Source organism: Typopeltis vanoorti, chromosome 2, assembly GCF_054136105.1.
Source record: "Typopeltis vanoorti isolate ZY-2024b chromosome 2, IOZ_Tvanoo_1.0, whole genome shotgun sequence".
NCBI classification, from domain to species: Eukaryota; Metazoa; Arthropoda; class Arachnida; order Uropygi; family Thelyphonidae; genus Typopeltis; species Typopeltis vanoorti.
In genome coordinates, this window is record NC_143550.1 from 27495121 (window position 1) to 27513758 (window position 18638).

General features: G+C 37.8%; 1 protein-coding gene across 3 annotated transcripts in view; it reads right to left on the bottom strand.

The window, feature by feature from the left end:
• ari-2 (E3 ubiquitin-protein ligase ari-2) overlaps positions 1–18638 on the bottom strand; it is a 208768-nt gene that overhangs the window by 95698 nt on the left and 94432 nt on the right. The gene's annotated exons all lie outside the window — the stretch shown is intronic.

The window sequence follows — 18638 nt, forward strand, 5'->3', positions numbered from 1 at the left end:
TGTGATAAGAAGTTGAAATAAAAAAGGGTTGTTTTATATTCAATGCCTTTGAAAGCACCTCAAATGTAGAAATTTTAGCTTATAATCAATATATAGATGCCATTCCAATTTAAATGATAAAAAATAAATATTAAAATGAATATTATAATTAAATTAAATATTTAAATGACACAAAAAAGTCCATCAATGAAGATTATAAGCAATCTGATATAGCAAAAATTGTAGTAATGTAATGAAGATTAAGTACAATGTAAAATGATAAAGAAAAAAAAAACATCAGAAACTCAAGCAAAATCTAAACATCAAACAAAAGCTAATATTAAGTCTTGGAAAATTAAAAATAAAATAGGAATGAACAAGATAACATTACAATGCAAATATTAGCTAATCTGCACATATTATTTTTTTTTTATACAGTGAAAAAGATGCATTTTGTACATAATCTTGTTTAACTAGTATCAATATTATTATAAGCAAAACACTCCTGACAACAAGATTTCATTCATTCATCGCACTATGCAAAAATATACTTTTCACTTCCTTACTCATATAATCTTTAAGAGCATCCAGGGATGATTTTGTACCTCCCCTAAATTTATCTGATACAGGTCTGCAGAACTTGAATATCAAACTCTTCAGATGACTATATTACCTTTATTTGTCCTTGTGCTCAATGTTCTAGAACCCTGAGAGTCTTGGTCCCTCACCACTCCACTGTCTATAATGTTTGTTTGTTTTTTTATCACAAAGATATTCAGGTGACCAGATCTGCACACTGGAATCCAAATGTGGCTCAATTATTGCCATACAGTGAAATGTCTCCTTATTTAGATAGTATCCTTTGCATTGTAGCAGAAATTTTCTGTTATAAAGGAGTGGATAACCTTTATAACTTTTGCACCATCTCTCCTGAATTTCAACTCCCAATCTACAAAGACTCCTCTCCAGACCTTGCCCTCCTAAAACAAAGTTTCTTCAATATAATACACCTCGTTCCATCTTCACTGGCCAAAAGTAATGCCTTTACACTTATCAACACTAGAGTGAAAACCTCATTTTTTAACCCAAAGTACCATTCAAATCCTCTAGCTGCAACATCACATCACATCAGAGCTTCTTCACATCTCTTTCCAATTTAGCATCATGCTAGAAAAACTGAATATCTCCTCTCAAACCATGCTGGTATATAGATGAAACAGCAGTGGTCCCAGAACAGAATTCTGTTGTATACTGCTTGTCATCTGTCCCTTTGGAGACACTGCACCTCCATACATAACTTGCTGACTGCTATCAATAACATCAGTAACTAGGCTATGAATTTAATACTCATCCCATTCCATCCTGCTAAACTTCGACAGTTTGTAGTATTTTGCTAAATTCTTTTGCAAACTCAAAAATTACTGTATAAGTATTTCCCCATCCAATACACTTAGATGTCACCCTATTACAGAATGGAACCATGTTACTAAAAGAAGACCTTCTGCTAACAATCCATGCTGCTCTCCAGAAAGAGAACAGCATAGATTTATTTATTCTCATATCAATCCGAGTTTGTATTCTATCTTGAACCAGCCTCTCAACACTCACTACCATACCCAATACACAATTGGCCTATAGTTGCTTAAACTCGATCTCATTTTCCTTCTCTGCCATCTCCCTTGTGCAGCAACACTATTTTTCCCATTTTCCATTTCTTCTGAGTCTGTTCCTGTTGCCAGATTCTTGTTCAACTAGAGTCTGCCTGTTCCTATTCCAAATATATGTGCTGATATCCCACCAGTCCCATAGCCTTATTAACAATAAGCTTTCTAAACATTCTAAACACTTCCAGGGTTGTCAGTCTTCTGTCTTCCTTCTTACAGTTATTCAACACTACTACTTATACTCTAACACATGATACAATTTTTTTTTTTTTTAAATTCTCACTGAACATTTTCAGTTTATATTCAGTAGGTGCATCAACCTTGCACCATCTCCAGCCACTAGTCTTTCACATTCACCTTTTCTTCTACTAACTGTATAACTGTAAATTCCTACATTTATATGATTTTGCTACGTTGCCTCCACTAATTTCCTTTCACATGCCAAATATCTCCTTCCACACTATAACTGTCACTTTCCCAGCCTTATACTCCTAGTGCTTCTTGGATGTAGTTCTTTACACATCCTCTTTCTCAACAGCTCCTATACAATTCAATAATTCAGCCATTTCACACCTACTTTATTTATCCTCCTAAGTTTAGGAATACAATCTAACTTTGCAATAAGTAACTGACTTGAACCAAGAGAGAGAACTCTCTGATACTCAGTTATTACAGATTTCTCTCCTCTTCTACTGATCATGCCATGACAGACAACCAATCTGTTTCCATTTATCATAGTCTAGTTGCATCTGTCTAGTTGCTTTCTATGTCAATACTGAATAATCACTCTCTAGCTAAATGGTGCCATCATGGTGACTTTATTTATTATCACTGTATGATACATTATTATTGAATCCAACACTCTGTCCTATGTACTGCCTCTGTCACCTGCTGAGTAACAAACTTATCCATGAACAGCCCAAGGAATTCTATCTCCTTACATATTATTTCCTGCTTCCATAGTACATAGGAAAGTTGTCCATTATTATTACCTTCCTGTTATTCACCAGTCTTATCTACCTGAATATTTTATAATCATCCTCCTCTACATTCTATGACTATAGCACCTCACTACATATCTGAAATTCTTGTTTACCTTGATCTCACACCAAATGACCTCAATGCAATGTTCCCTTTAAGCTGTGCGCACGTGCGCGTCCACGTTTTACAACTAGCACACAAAGCAAAAAATATGCGCACACTAGATTTTCAAGATGAAATTAAAATTTATTAATTAAAGAAGTTCCACCTAAACATTAACCTATAAATTCTTTAAAAAATACAGTAACTCGGCAATGCTCAAGCCTATAACCTCGCATTTTTTATTACATTCTCGAAGTTGCACAAAACTTATAAATTATTAACAGTAACTCTATTTAAGGCTAGCGATTCGATACCAAAGTGAAAGGGGTGTGGCTTAAATGTGCAATTTTTAAGCTCTTGTGTTGAACTCGGCAATGTTTAGCGTTGGTTCAGCTTTTGCCTTGCCAAGTTATTCAGTGAATAGTGTACATTTGTAAATTTATAAAAACAATAAAAAACATTCTTCAAATAACAAAATTGCAAAAAACTGATGCACCATGTCAAATTCAAAGGAAGCAGCTAAAATGAACTGCTAGCTGCTTTAAAAGTGAATGGCTGGATGAAATAGTGAAAACTGCTACACCAAAAGCTCATGAGGTGATAAACATTCAGCTGCGTGAAATATCTATGTATGATGCTACAATTGGTGTTGTTTGTATTTATTGTCGTGATGCAAAGGTTGCTGGAGATTTTGCTAATGGGAAGAAGTTTGATGTCACTTGGAAGTTGGACTTTTTGAAATGCCATTTGAAAAGTAAAATACATCTGGATGGTGTACACAAACTTAGGCAACAAAATTGTTCGTTGCCACTTACAGGTGTATTACGTATGCTACGTGAAAGTTCAGATGACTGAGAGAGAGAACAATCAAACCCAGAGCAGATTAAAGTTCTTATTGACAGTGTCTTATTAGTTGTTAAGATGAATAGCTCTTTACTTTCAGTTCAACATATTAATGAACATATGAAAAAGTATGTTCAACTCCCAGACAGCAGGCAAAGCAAAAATTATGCGTTTGAATTTCTGGAAACAATCAATTTAATTATTGAAAATGAGCAAATTGCATCTACAAATTTCTACACCTTAACCATTGATGAAAGCATTGATATAACTGTCAACAAATGTCTCATTCTCTATTTTAAGTTTAGACCTAAAGATTGTAATGAATATAAAACATATTTTGGCAGAATAATTCAGTTGCAGGCATGTGATGCCTCCTACATTGTGTTAGCTATTAAACAGTTTTATCAAGAAAAGAAACTTGATCTCCAAAAAATGGTGATGTTTACTTCTGATGGAGCCGCAGTGATGCTGGGCAAAGTTAATGGTGTCGCTGCTAAACTTAAATTAGAAGTTCCACATCTTGTCCAGCAACACTGTGTAGTTCACCATGAGGATCTGGATCTGTGATACGTGGAAGGAAATTAAACTAATCAGAAATATTGATACATTAATGAGAACAGTGTACACACTCTTTTCTCGTTCCACAGTGAAAAGACATGAATTTAAAGAAATTGTCGAGGCATCTGAAAATGAAGCTATTGCCTTCAGACCACTCAATGAAGTGCGGTGGCTATCCAGACATTTTGCATTACAGGCAATAATAAGGAACTATGAGGGACTGATCACATATTTTGAAAAAGACAAATCAAATGATCCCATGGTTAATGTCACAATAAATTAATTAACGTGACATTCAAAGTAGCTGTTAATATTTTAAGTGATGTTTTTTAAGAAATGGCTTCTCTGTGCAAAATCTTACAAAGGAGTAACCTTATACCACTAGATCATCATTTTGCCAGAAGGAAGATTAACAAAATCAAGAATCAGTATTTAGAAGGTGATGCTTGCTGGAGTGACAGAATAAATGCTTTACTTAAACAAGAAGAGACTGAACCAGTAGATACTAGGCCCCTGTTAAATTTTATAAATTGTTTATGTGCACATTTAGAGGACAGATTCCCTGAGAATGAGATACAAGAATGGTCAGTGTTTGATATCTCCTCTATTTCACATAGTGATTTCTCATTGGTTGTGAACATGTTAATGCCCTTTGTCTTAAATATCATGATTTTCTGGATGATACTACAGAAATAATTAATCAGTTTAATGATTTCACCTCATAATTAAAGGCAGAGTGCTGTACAAGAAAAAATTAAATGCAAAATGATATCAAATTTTATACAAATGGTTGTAATTTGCTCTTCAAAATGAGCAGTTTTGTGATTGGATATTGGAGGAACCTTCCTTGCATCTAGTGCAGACTGTGAGCGAGGTGTTAGTCTAATGAATCAAATAAAAAACCAACTTAGAAACCGCTTAGGAGAATGTCATTTGGATATGCTAATGAGAGTGAAAAGTTACCAATTATATGGAAATTCAATTAATTTAGATAGATTGTATAAAGAGTGGGTGAATGCCAAAGGCAGAAGAGAGAAAAAATAAAGAGATAGAAACTAGAACTAAACAAGATGAGAATTAGTAATGGACTTATTATGAATGTTTAATAAGGTGAGAATTAGTAATGGGAATATTTTATTATGTATGTTTAGAGTTATTTACAAAGTTAGAAAATTTAATTAAAGGCAATCAGTCACTAGTGTCTGATTGCCTTTAATTAAATTTTCAATATTAAATACATATAAAATATTTATGGACTAAAATACAGAAAGATTATTGAAAAGAAAATGAAAGAGTTTGAGAACAGGAATCAAACCTTGGATATTCAGTGGCAAACTCTGAAGAAAACATTGATTGATTCTGCCAGGGAGGCATGTGGTGAGGTTGTGTGCAAGGATAAAAAAATCAGAACTCCCTGGTGGACACAGGAAGTTAAAGAGGCAGTGAAGGAAACGAAGAAAGCATATCAAAAATTCCTGGCAAATAAGTCAGCTTTTACTCTTACAGAATACAGAGACAAATGTAAGAAAGCTAAACAGTGTGTAAAACTAGCTAAACAAAAGTCATGGGAGGACTTTGGCAAGAATATAGAAAATAAATATCAAGAAGGTGGCAAAATATTCTGGAGGTTGCTGAAGAAGCTTATGAATGGAGAAAAGAGTGCTGTAAAAGGAGTTAGAGATGATAAAGGTGACATGAAAACAGGAGAAAAAGATATCCTTGAAGTATGGAGTAATTACTTTGAAAAACTGCTAAATGAAACAAGCAGTGATGACAGCACAGTGATAAAAAACACTGACCAGGCATGCAGTCAGGAATACATATCCATACTTGAAGTAGAAAAAGCCATCAAAGGCTTGAAATGTGGAAAGGCAGCAGGAGTAGATGATATTCGACCAGAAATGCTGAAGTATGGTGGTATAAAAGTCTTACAGTGGCTGCACTGCATAGTTCAGAAAGCCTGGACAGAGGGACAAATTCCCGATGATTGGAGTAGAGCTCTCATAGTACCCATATATAAAAAGGGAAATAAAACTGAATGTGAGAATTACAGAGGTATTTCCCTACTGAGTGTTCCTGGCAAGATCTATGCAAGTATACTTGAGAAACGGTTGAGAAGAATTGTGGAAGAAAAGTTTGGTGAAGAACAAGCTGGATTCAGGCCAAATAGAGGCTGGGATCAGATCTTCACTTTACGACAAATAGTCGAGAAAGCATGGGAATATAACAAAGATCTGTATTTAAGTTTTGTCGATTTGGAAAAGGCATATGACAAGGTGCCAAGAGAGAGAAGCTATTCAGTATGCTACATTTATATGGTGTCAATGGGACATTATATCAAGCAATACTTAGTCTTTATTTGAGTTGTAAGTCAGCAGTTAGAATTGAAGGAAGTACAGGAAGATGGTTTAATGTCAAATCTGGTGTGAGACAAGGATGTACATTATCCCCTCTGTTATTCATTATCTATATGGATCACATTATGAAGGAAAGTGGTATTAAACCTGATAACAAAATTGGAGATGTTAATGTCAGCTCTTTGCTTTATACGGATGATGTTATACTTCTAAATAAATCTGCTACAAGTCTGCAAGATTCTCTGACTAAATTGAATAGCTGTTGTAATAGATATGGTATGAAGGTCAGCAATAAAAAGACAAAGACAATGAAAATAGGCAGAATCATTGAAAATGTCAACTGTGTTGTGAATGGACAACCTGTGGAACAAGTAAAACATTTCAGTTACTTAGGCACGATTTTTACTGAAGATGGTAAATTCAATATAGAAATAGACAACAGAATCAGCAAAGCTGGTATGGTGGGAAGTCAATTGAATAAATTCATATGGAATAAGAGAGAAATTAGTCGGAACACTAAATTAGCTGTATACAAGACAGGGTTCAAACCTGTTTTAACTTATGGATCTGAGAGCTGGATCAGAAGTAAAACACTTGACCAAAGACTAGAAACTCCAGATATGAGAGTCCTGAGAGAGATTAGAGGCGTGAATAGATGGCATCAATGGCAATATCATATTAAAAATGAGGATATTAGGAAAGAACTTGACATTGTCAGCATCCAGGAATGCATTAGCAGAGCTAATCTCAGGTGGTATGGTCACTTAAATAGAATGGGAGAGAAAAGATTAGCAAAACAAGTGTTCTCTGCCAGGTTGGCAGGAAAACGACCCAGAGGAAGACCAAGATATAGGTGGATTGATACGGTACAAAGTGCCTTAGACGATAGAAATATAAGATCTGATAATGTTGGAGTCTTGACAAGTAACAGACTGATTTGGAGGAAAATTGTAGATAGGAAGTTAGTAATGATGTAATTTTTTCATGTAGTACTGTCATATCCTGTACACCCCTTGAGGGTACATGGCAGGAATTTGATGATGATGATAAAATATTTATGTTAGCTCTGTGATTGATGTCACACAACTTACTTGGTGATGCTAATAATACACACATTTAGAATCCTATCTAGTACAGTCAGTATCGTGTTGGCCTCGCATGCGCGAAGTCCACGGATCGAGTCCTGCCCAAGGCTTGTGAATCGTGATTTCCTATTGTTTACTGGGGAGCTACTGCCATGTGTGGGAACACGGTGGGGAGTTGGGGGTGACCTGGCTGACATCCCATTGACACCTGAAGGTAAAAAGTGAATTAAAATCGTTTAACTTTTTTGTTTAAATGATCAGTATGGTGACTCATATGGGTGCGCACATACTTTTCAAAAGAATGCAAATTTTGCACACACGCAAATTTCTGCGCATACTCACAGCAAAAAAATTAGAGGGAACATTGCCTCAATGATATTATCACCACTGTTTCCTTGAAGTTCCGTTTGGAGAGCACAAAACCCTTCTAAGAACATCAGTAATATCCAGACCCTTCTCTTTTATCCTCTGTTTCATGAAATACTATAACCATCATATTCTATTCCCAGCAGTGTACCATACTCTATCAACATATCTCACTGACACCAATGATTGGCAAACTGATTCAAAAACTATAATTTAAAGATGCCAAGAAATTATATTCTTGGTTTAATCCTTTATCCAAGTGTAAGCGAACAATGTTTGCATGTGAAGTAACTTAACGACTGGGCAACTAGTATATAGAGAGGCTAATGCCTTAGTATCCCTTAATGCAAAGCACATATCTTTATGGATATGTATAATGCTATGCATTATGGGAAGGGTCACTACCTAGACCAGTTTCGACCTTTATTGAGGTCTCATCTCATAAAGGATTAAACCATAATACTATAATATCTTGGCATCTTTAATTTATAATATAACCACATGGAAAAACTTGCAAACTGACTAATTTTAACAAGGCCACTAAACTCTGAACCTTTATGCCTAACACTTCTTGCATTTGTGTATAAGCATAGTAGCTTGCCCTTGGTCCCGCCCCCCCCCTTCCCACAATTACTCACTACATCATTCAACAAAACATCTGATTCTGTTGTTCCACATCACAGCCCAATTTCTATTTGCCTGCTTGTGTACACACACACACACTTCTTCTCTCAACAGCAGTCTACTGTAATAATACTCGGCTATGACTGCGCCATTTGCAATATTTTTGTCTTATCGTGTGTGGCCGCTTTAATTCCTTAATTTTTTCTTAGTCTCACTTAAACTTTAAGATTCCTACAAATGGTGATGCTGCTAGTGAATATGCCTGTGAACTAGGCCAATTCATGGGTACAGATAACTATCTTCTATGCTAAAAGATATCAGGCAAATTTATTTGATTTATGACTGTGCCACCTGAGTTTTTCACGTAACACATCTCCAATGCTTTACATTTAAATGGTTTTTTTTCAGCAATTCCCCAAATTCTTAGCATACAGGTTTGAAGTTTTTGTGAGGTAGTGCATTGTACAAAGACCAGGCCTATTAATCAAACTAAAACGCCTTTATTGTTTAAAGTAAACTTAAAGTAAATCTACACTATTATACACTTTTCATCCAACTTTTTTCTTAATCTTAGCATGAATTTCAATTACTATCTAACAATATTAAATTTCCCATTTACAGTGAGAGGAGATTCTCATATTCTACAATTCTGATGGTAACTATCTCTAACTTATGCTATGCTAACATTTCAATTTCACACTTTGCTATCCATGACAATATCATTAGCCTAGTAATGTTATGTCCAGTGGACTCACAATCATCCTTCCGTACTTAACTATTAACACAAAAATTTCTACTCACAGGCCCTCAGTAACACATATAGTCCAATCAGCACATAAGATCCTTAGCTGTTTCTACCGACTTCTCTGATCCGTTCTGTGTACCGGATTTCCTCGTATGGTGCTTGATAGACATCCTTCCATAATTCACTTGCAGGAGCAGCAGCACATCTTCGGCGAAAGAACTAGGTCGACTCCAGGCATTCTGCGTTCGGTGCACAAGGCAAGTTCCCTTACTTGCTATACATCATAGAAACTTTCACTTCTTTAGGGCTCCCCCATTTCTCCACAGGTTGCATACCAACGAGTCCAAAAGGGCCTGCAGACTGCAGCTAGATGACCACGAGAGAGAGAGAGAGAGAGAGAGAGACTTTGTTCTTAAGGCCCCCTATATATGGTTTTCCAGAGTTTCTGTGTTTCAGGGTTGGAGACCCCCAAATATCCTGCGATCACTCTGACATCAGCAGTGTCTTGACCTTCAATGAACTTCCTTGCTCAAATGACCTTCAGAGCTACTGTTCGCTTTCAAGTCCCAGACATAATCCTTTTTACTTAAGGTAAAACTATTTCAATACTAGGCTATTTTTACACTATCACTCCTGGATTTACAAAAAGTGCTCAATTTAAATATTTATACTATTCCAATAATTTTATGAACAATTCAGTGTTACTCTTTTTTTTTTCAGATACCCTTATGGGTTTACAATCAGCAAATATATATAAAACTGATAAAAATAGAAAAAAAAAATCCTTACCCACCCATGGTACAAAATTATTATCACTGCACAGTTCTCTCCACGGAGTCAGAAGGCTCATTGTGAGAGATCCATTATTCATAAAATACCTATCATACCTCTCCTTAAAACTCATTCACTGATAAAGCACCTACAACCACCTTTGGCAACCCAGTCCAGAAATTCAACACCCTCCAAGCAAAAAATTAGTCCTAACAGCCTTGCTGCTAACCACACTCTTAGACAAAATCCACTGGTGACCCCTTGTTTCTTGCCATGTACTAAAATAAGTCTTCAGTGTCAATCCTATAAAACCACTTTAATAATTAAATGCTTCTATCGTGTCTTCTCTTTTTCATCTATCACCTAATATTCAAGCCTACAGACCATCAATCTATTCTCATAGGGAGAATTCAACAGACCTGCCACAATCTTTGACACTCACCTCTGGATCCTCTTCACAACCTTTTCATCGCCATGGAGTCCAGATCTGTGCACAGTAGTCATGACCTTATTAAAACCTTAATAACCTCTCTATCCCTGCTTGTTAGTGTGATCTTCAAAAACAATATAATATGAAGTGCTGTTTTGATCACCTTCTCAATATGCCCTCTAAACTTCAACTCCCTGTCCACAATAACCCAAGTCCCTGGTCTCATCTCTTCCCAAAGCGAATCGGCTTACAGTTGGCCACATTAAACTAACAGCCATTTACCTTTTCACATACTGCTAGTCTGTTTAAGTCTTCTTGCAGGAGTTCTGCATCACCTTCATTTACTACTGCCCTTTCCAGTTTAGCATCGTCAGCAAACTGAATATTTCCTGTCAAATCATTTCCTATATCATTGATATACAAATTAAACAACAGAGAACCAAGTCCCCAGTGGTGTAGCACAGATCCACTTGCCTTCTCCTGGACTCAACTCCATAAACAAACCTCTAATCCAAATCATCAGATTCATATCCATCCTCATCTGCTCCAATTTATGCAATAGAGTTCTTTGTGGAATCTTCTCAAATACTTTTGCAAAGTCTAGCAATATCAATGAGCAGCCATTTCCCTTATCGAACTCACTTGATCACCCTTCACAAAACCATGTTATCCCTTATATTCCAATCTACAAGGTCCTGAATTCTGTCTTTCACCAATTTCTCCAATACTTTAAATCTCGAGATGCTGATTGGCCTATAATTTGCTACTTCTGTCTAAGCCTTCTTTATCCGATGGGACTAGTTCGCCCTCTTTCCACATGATTGGCACCTTCCCAGTACTGAGGCTTAAATTAAATAGTTTGGTCAGAGGAGCTGACAATTCCCTTGCACATTCTTGTACTACAAAGGCCGATATACCATCCAATCCCATGGCTGCATTCGTATTGAGGTTCTGAAATATTTCAAGCAGCTCCATTTCTTCAACCTCTATTCTCCTATCAGACAATGTCACATCTGGAATTGCAATGTCAGTGCCTAGATGGAACACCCTGCAAAATGCTCACTCAGTAATAATTCAACTATTTGGTTTGGTTCTGTTACATCCCTGCATCAGCAATTTTTCAAGTCACGCTTTCATAGTCATTCCATCTTTTATTTGCCACACAGTGAAAGAACGCTTTAGGGTTTCTTTTGGCCTCATCAACTAGCTTTCTCCCAAATTAGCTTTAGCCTTCCTTCCTTACCATATTGGTCACCTTTCTTGCCTGCACCTTATGCTGCTCATCATGTTGATCACCTTTTTCTTTATAATCCTTCCATTGTGTGTGCAACCCCTGCTTAATGAAGCTATTCATCTATTTAACTCGTACCTGATTTAACCTGTTGACTAGGTATACATTCAGGTATACACTACTTTCTTCAAACACTCCTTAACCACCTCCCATGCACCAGCGTGTCTCTCTCTCTCCTTCAAATTCTTATGCCATGGCTCTGCTGAAAGTTGACTTCTCAGCTTGTCATAATCATCCACTTTATAATTCCACATAAATCCCTTCTTAACAGAAAATTCTGCTTGTTTGACAATCTCCCAGGTCACACTACATGATCACTTTCTCCAAGTGGAGACAGTGTAGCTAGATTGGTTAGTGTTAAGTTCTCTGATGCAGTGATCAAATCCAACGCACTTGAACCTCACGTCCCCTCTATTACATATTGCCTCAGGTAATTATCTCAGCATTTCCTTTCCTGCTTGTGACCATTGCTCTTCCAAATCTATGTCCTCCCCATAGTTGAAATCCACCATTTATTTATTTATTTATTCATATGGAATTTCCTCCCTTTTCTCCTCTGTCCCTATTGGGGCGAGTTGGTTGAACCCCCCCCTCATGGGGGGTTAAGTATTTATGGCTGTAGATCCATGTGTGTTCATTGATCCGATTTGCCTGTTTGCAGGATGAAAAACCCCAGATAAACTGGGGGGAGGGCCCTGCTGTCCACGCCCAAGACTGGCTAACTTGGCTATGGCTGAGGAAGATCCTTAAGCTCCTCACGTCGGTGACAGGAATCGAACCCAGGACACTCCTTCCCCAGGCATATGGTTGCGAAGCGCAAAGCCACTAGGCTAACCGTGCAGACAAAATCCACCAATAATTACTAGACCTGTACTCATCATGCTAATTTGTGAGTGCATGTCATCTTCATTCTCCCATATACTCACTGGATTACAGCAGCAACTAATTATTGGGTTGGCAAAAAAGTTCGTTCGGTTTATGTGTTAGTACAAATTTATGCCGCTTCGCCTGTCTCTATTGTTGTGCTACCATGCAATGCTACTGCGCAGTTGAAAGGCAACATTTCACATAACCTTTCAGTGAATTTTTGTTCGGCCTACTTCAGTTGTGTGTGTCTAACATATTTTTAGAAATGGAAGGAAATAACATACATTACCAGCATATTTTGCTTTTTTATTTCAAAAAAGGCAAACGAGCTGCGGAGGCCCATAAAAAATATGCAGCGTATATGGGGATGGTGCCTTAACAGAACGCGTATGCCAAAAGTGGTTTGCCAAATTCCGTTCTGGAGATTTTGACGTCAATGATGCAACTCGCGCCGGTTGTCCGACAGAGGTTGATTCGAGTGTTGTGAAGGATATCATCGACAAAAATCCAACAATGCAGCAATCTCCTGCACAAACAGTGCAGGAGATTGCTGCAGTACTGAACATATCCCATACAAGCATTGAAAACCATCTGCACAAGCTTGGATATGTTTCAAAACTCAGAATGTTTGGGTGCTGCATGAATTGACTGAGGCCAATATTTTCATATCCATGGCTCGCATATCCATCTGTGATTCTCTGCAATGTCATCACCAAGAAAACGACCCATTTTTGAAGCGGATGATTATGGGAGATGAAAAATTGGTTGTGTACAATAACATGGTATGTAAAAGATCATGGGAGCACAAGAGCGAACCACCGCAAACAACCTCGAAAGGGGGATTGCACCCAAAGAAGATCATGCTCTCAGTGTGGTGGATGAGGTGTTATGGTCAGACTGATTGATTCAATTGTCTATTGCTCACAGTTAACGTGACTGGCCCGTGCAATTTGCACAAAACATCCTGAATTGGCAAATCGGAAAGGAGTTGTCTTTCACCGTGACAACGCCAGACCCCACACATCGTTAACAACCTGGAGTAAATTGTTACATCTTGGCTGGGATGTTTTGCCGCATCCTCCGTATTCACCGGATCTGGCACCTTCCGATTACCACTGAATGGGAAACATTCACTAATGTGGAGGTTGTCAAAAGACGCCTGGATCAGTTTTTCACCAGTAAACCTCAGGAGTTTTATGAACGCAGCATAATGAAGTTGGTGGACAAATGGCAAGAGGTCATTGATAAAGAGGGTCAATATATAACTGACTAGTACGTATTATATATATTAAATAAAATGTGTTTCATTCCACTCTGAAAAACCGAACGAACTTATTTGCCAACCTAATATATATTTAATCCTATTGGCCGCTATTTCACAGCAAGCTTCAACTGCTCTCTGAATCCCTGTTCCTGTGATGTACTTCTACTCTTTTTTGGCTTTAATTTCTCTGCTGTCATTAGCAAAACTCATTCACCTGTCCTGTTCCTTCTGTTCTCTCTCTAAGACACTATATCTCTTGCATTCTATTCCTTTTACCATCATCTTCAGTCACCCACATCTCACTAATGCCTATAACTTTTGTCCAAGTTGTGTTCAACCAATGCCAAAAACTCCTCAACCTTATTTCTAATATTTCTGACATTAGTATGTATAAACTACAATACCCCTTTCATCCCACAACCTCCCTTACACCTTGTGTTACTTAGCCTACTAAAGTTAATCTGGGGTGATATATTTTGCATCATGTGATTACTCTCCCACTTTCTAACTTCTAAGTTGTCTGGACCTACATTCCCCACCCCCCAAACATTCTAGTTTCCATGACTTCTGGACTTTCACTTTACAACACTTTCTCAAGATTCCTGATGCCAAATTCATTCAGATGCATACCATCCACCTCATATAAATCCTTCCATGACACTCACTCCACAAACTCCACACCATTCACCTTTACAATCCGCACACTTACCCATTTCAGCTCGCCTTTCTAATACCGTGGCAAAAGGCTCGCAACTCTTACTTTCTCACTCTTCTTTTTTGCATGTATACTAGCAACTCTTTCATGTCTTCTCGCATACCACACTTGTCACCTGCTAAATCATTTGTAACAGCCAAAATAAACATCTCTTTATCTTAACTCTCTGCATCCTTAGAGCATTTGTGACATTCTTTTTCTTAGCTCCAGGAAAACACAATTTCATCACACCCTCCTCAACAATTCATATCAATGAATCACTATACAAACTCCAATTCATACTTTCATGCTCTGCTTTCTCTCACCTTTCTTTCACATCTGCATCATACCATCTGCCAGGCATTTCCCCAACCACTCAAGTTTTGTTCTGTGAAGAACTTCATGTAAGTGTGTTATCTTTTCCATTACCTTCTGGTCATTTTCTTCATTTCCCACCATGTCATTCATACAGTCACTCATACCGCTTGCAACACTAACTATGCCAATTGCATTATCATGTAATTTGTCTTTCAACCCATCACTTTCACTCTTCTTACTCTCTTTACACTTCTGGCATTCGTGAAACACTTTTGACAAATACATTCTCCAGTTTCATTCTCCTTTCAAAATTCTCTTGTTCTGTAAAGGCTATACATTTCACACATGTTGCAGTGAATGCAATCATGCATGTTAAAATCATCCATCACTGTTTTGTGCATTGCCACCATACTGCACAATACAGTGTACAAGAAAATAAATATTAAATCCTAAAAAAATCAGAAAATTAAATACACTACCCTTATAGTTAATCACACAAACACTAATAAATATAATAATGCAAAAAAGAAGGAAAAAAAACTTAAATGATGCTAAAGACTTCAAAAAAACTTATCTTTTGGCACTGAATTTCACCACTTGCATTATCTTCCATCCTCTCATGTTTGCAAATAATCTTTTGTGGGTAGAAGCAAATATAAAATAAAATAAATAAAACTTCATTTGCACTTCCTTGCAAATCATTTGTTCCTCACAGCACAATTAATATTTCTGCATTTCCCATGTCCATTCACTCTTCCTATTGTTCTCCACCCCCCCTCACAATTTCAAACACACCAACACCTGTTCAATTTATGCCTCCTTCACTACACAGTCTTGTCAATTATCTTTGACTCTTCTTCCACTTTCAACAGCCCATCACTTCTCTAAATGTCCTATCTCACTCTGCATCTGACTTAATATGTTCCCCAACCTCACCAACTCCTTTTGAATATCCACACTCATGTTTATATCTTCCATACCAACTCTGTAACCATTCTGCCTCTATTTCCTGTATTGCTTGACATACTTAATGAACAATCCTTCACGAATGACTAATGAACAGACAGCCATGGTACTAGGCCAGTAAAGATATGTGCATATGATTGGTGCGGTATTAACAAAAGATCACGCGAGTCAAAGATAAAAGTCAGCAGACAATTTTTGAATTGAAATGCTAATTCTCTTCAACCAAATTCAATATCTGAAAGTGCCATAACAATATTCACTATATATTTCCTAGCTTTAATACATTTACGAATTTTAACACTTTCTGTTGATTTTTATTGTTGCTCTGCATTTGAGCTGGGGGGGGGGGGGGAAACAGACTCCCACACATCTAGTTTTTAGTGTTTGCTTGTGGCTAAATAGCATAGTTTTTGGGGGAAGAGACATGTGATTCATTAGTTAGTGCCATTTTTATCCCAGCTGTCTCTAATTGCACTATTTGTTGAGAAATATATTACACAGACTGCAAATGTTTGTACCTTATTCAGTGATACAATAAAACGACCTGCTTTTACTTGCGTCTGCAGATGTATTAGCTAGTATGGAGGGCACGTGGTTTGCCATGGGATCTATTGCCATGAGGTGAACGTGGTTACGTGAAACTTTTCAATTTTTTTTTTCCACAAAGTAAAATCAGAGGTGCAAGTTATATATATACGAGGACCAGTTATATTCCAGTAAATACGGTAACTTATTTTTAAAGCTATGTGAAATGTATTATCAATAATCAGGATTATGAAGTGTTTCTGCATGTGATTAGATCTCAACTACATTGACTCAACTACAACTACCTTATCTATCACTATCAACTCAGTTAATAGTGATAGATAAGGGTGAAACTGATGTACTGAAGTAAACAAACGAAAAAAATGAACACATTCCTTGAGTGTTTCTAAAATTTTGTAATATTATAAAAAGTATGTACATATTTAACTTTTTGTTAATTCATGGGATCTTTCTTTCTTCTTCTGCAGCTTCTCCCACTTACGTGGGGTCACTGTTGATGATGAGTCTCCTCCACATCCTCCTGTCTTGGGCTGTCACCACATCCAAGTTCTTCATCCTCAAGTCCTCTTCTACCAGCTTCCGCCATCTCTTCTTTGGCTGCCCACGCTTCCTCCTTCCCTGCAAATCCATCTGCATGACCCTTCTTCCCACATATTCGTCCTCCCTCCTCATCACATGACCAAACCATCTCAACCTTGCCTCCTGTATCTTCGCTCCAAAGTTCGTAACTTTCACTGTTCCCCTCACATAGTCATTTCTCAGACGATCCTTTCTGGTCACATCGCACATCCACCTAAGCATTCTCATCTCTGCTACTTCCATCCTGCTGATGTTATTTTTCCTCAGGGACACAGTTTCTATAGCATACGTCATAGCTGGCCTCACTACTGTCCTATAGATTTTGCTTTTCAGATTGATCGGCACCCTCTTATCGCATAACACTCCAGCCATTTCCCTCCAGTTCCTCCAACCTACTCGTATCCTACATCCCACTTCCTTCCCAGCTCCTCTATCTTCTTCCACTGTTGAACCTAAGTATCTAAAGTCCCTCACCTTCCTGATGACATTTCCTTCCAACTCCAGGTCTGTCTCCTGGCCGCCGCCCACTGTGCAACACATATGCTCTGTCTTATTTCTGCTCAGTCTCATACCTCTCTCTTCCAGTACTTTTCTCCATCTTTCCAGTTTAGTTCCCGCTTCTTCTCTTGAATCTGCACACAGCAAAATGTCATCTGCATAAAACATTGTCCAAGGCGCATCTTCTCTCACCTCTTCCGTCACCACCTCCATCACAATGTTAAACAGAAACGGACTTAATGCAAGCCAACTGTTACATGAAAACTTTCTGTTTGTCCCAGACAGGTCCGAACACTTGTCTTAACATTTCTGTACATCTCCCACACCAACCTGACATTTCTCCGGAACCTTCTTCTCCCTCAGACACCTCCAGACTTCTTGCCTTGGCACTCTATCATATGCTTTCTCCAGATCAATAGATGCCAGATGTAGCTTCCGTTGTTTCTCTCAAAACTTTTCCATCATCTGCCGTAACCCAAAGATAGCATCTGTTGTTGATCTACCAGGCATGAAGCCAAATTGTTCCTTTGCAATCTTCACCTCCTTCCTCAATCTTCCATCAAGAACCCTATCTAGGATTTTCATTGTGTGGGACATCAACTTTATTCCTCTGTAATTTTTACAGTCTTGTGCATTCCCTTTACCCTTGTAGATGGGGACAAGAGTACTCTCCCTCCATTCCTCGGGTATATTTTCCTGTTGGCAAACTTTCACGAACAGGTCCCACAGCAGGTCAATTCCCTCTTCCCCCATTGCCTTCCATGCCTCCACTGGAATCCTGTTGGGGCCAACGGATTTTCCATTCCTCATCCTCTTCATGGACTCCGTCACTTCCACTCTACTGATGTTCTGCACCATCCTCTCAGAAGGCTGCCCATCTTCTCTGTGAGTCCTTGCATTTTCCTCATTCAAAAGTCCCTCAAAGTATATTTTCCATCTGTTTCTTATGTCCACATCCCTCCATAATACTCTTCCTTCAGCATCTTTGATCTGCCTCACATGTAAGATGTCCTTTGCTGCTTTATTTCTACATTTCACTAGTTGGTAAATTTTTCTCTGTCCTTCCTTTGTTTCTAATTGATCATAAAGATCTTGATATGCCATGGCCTT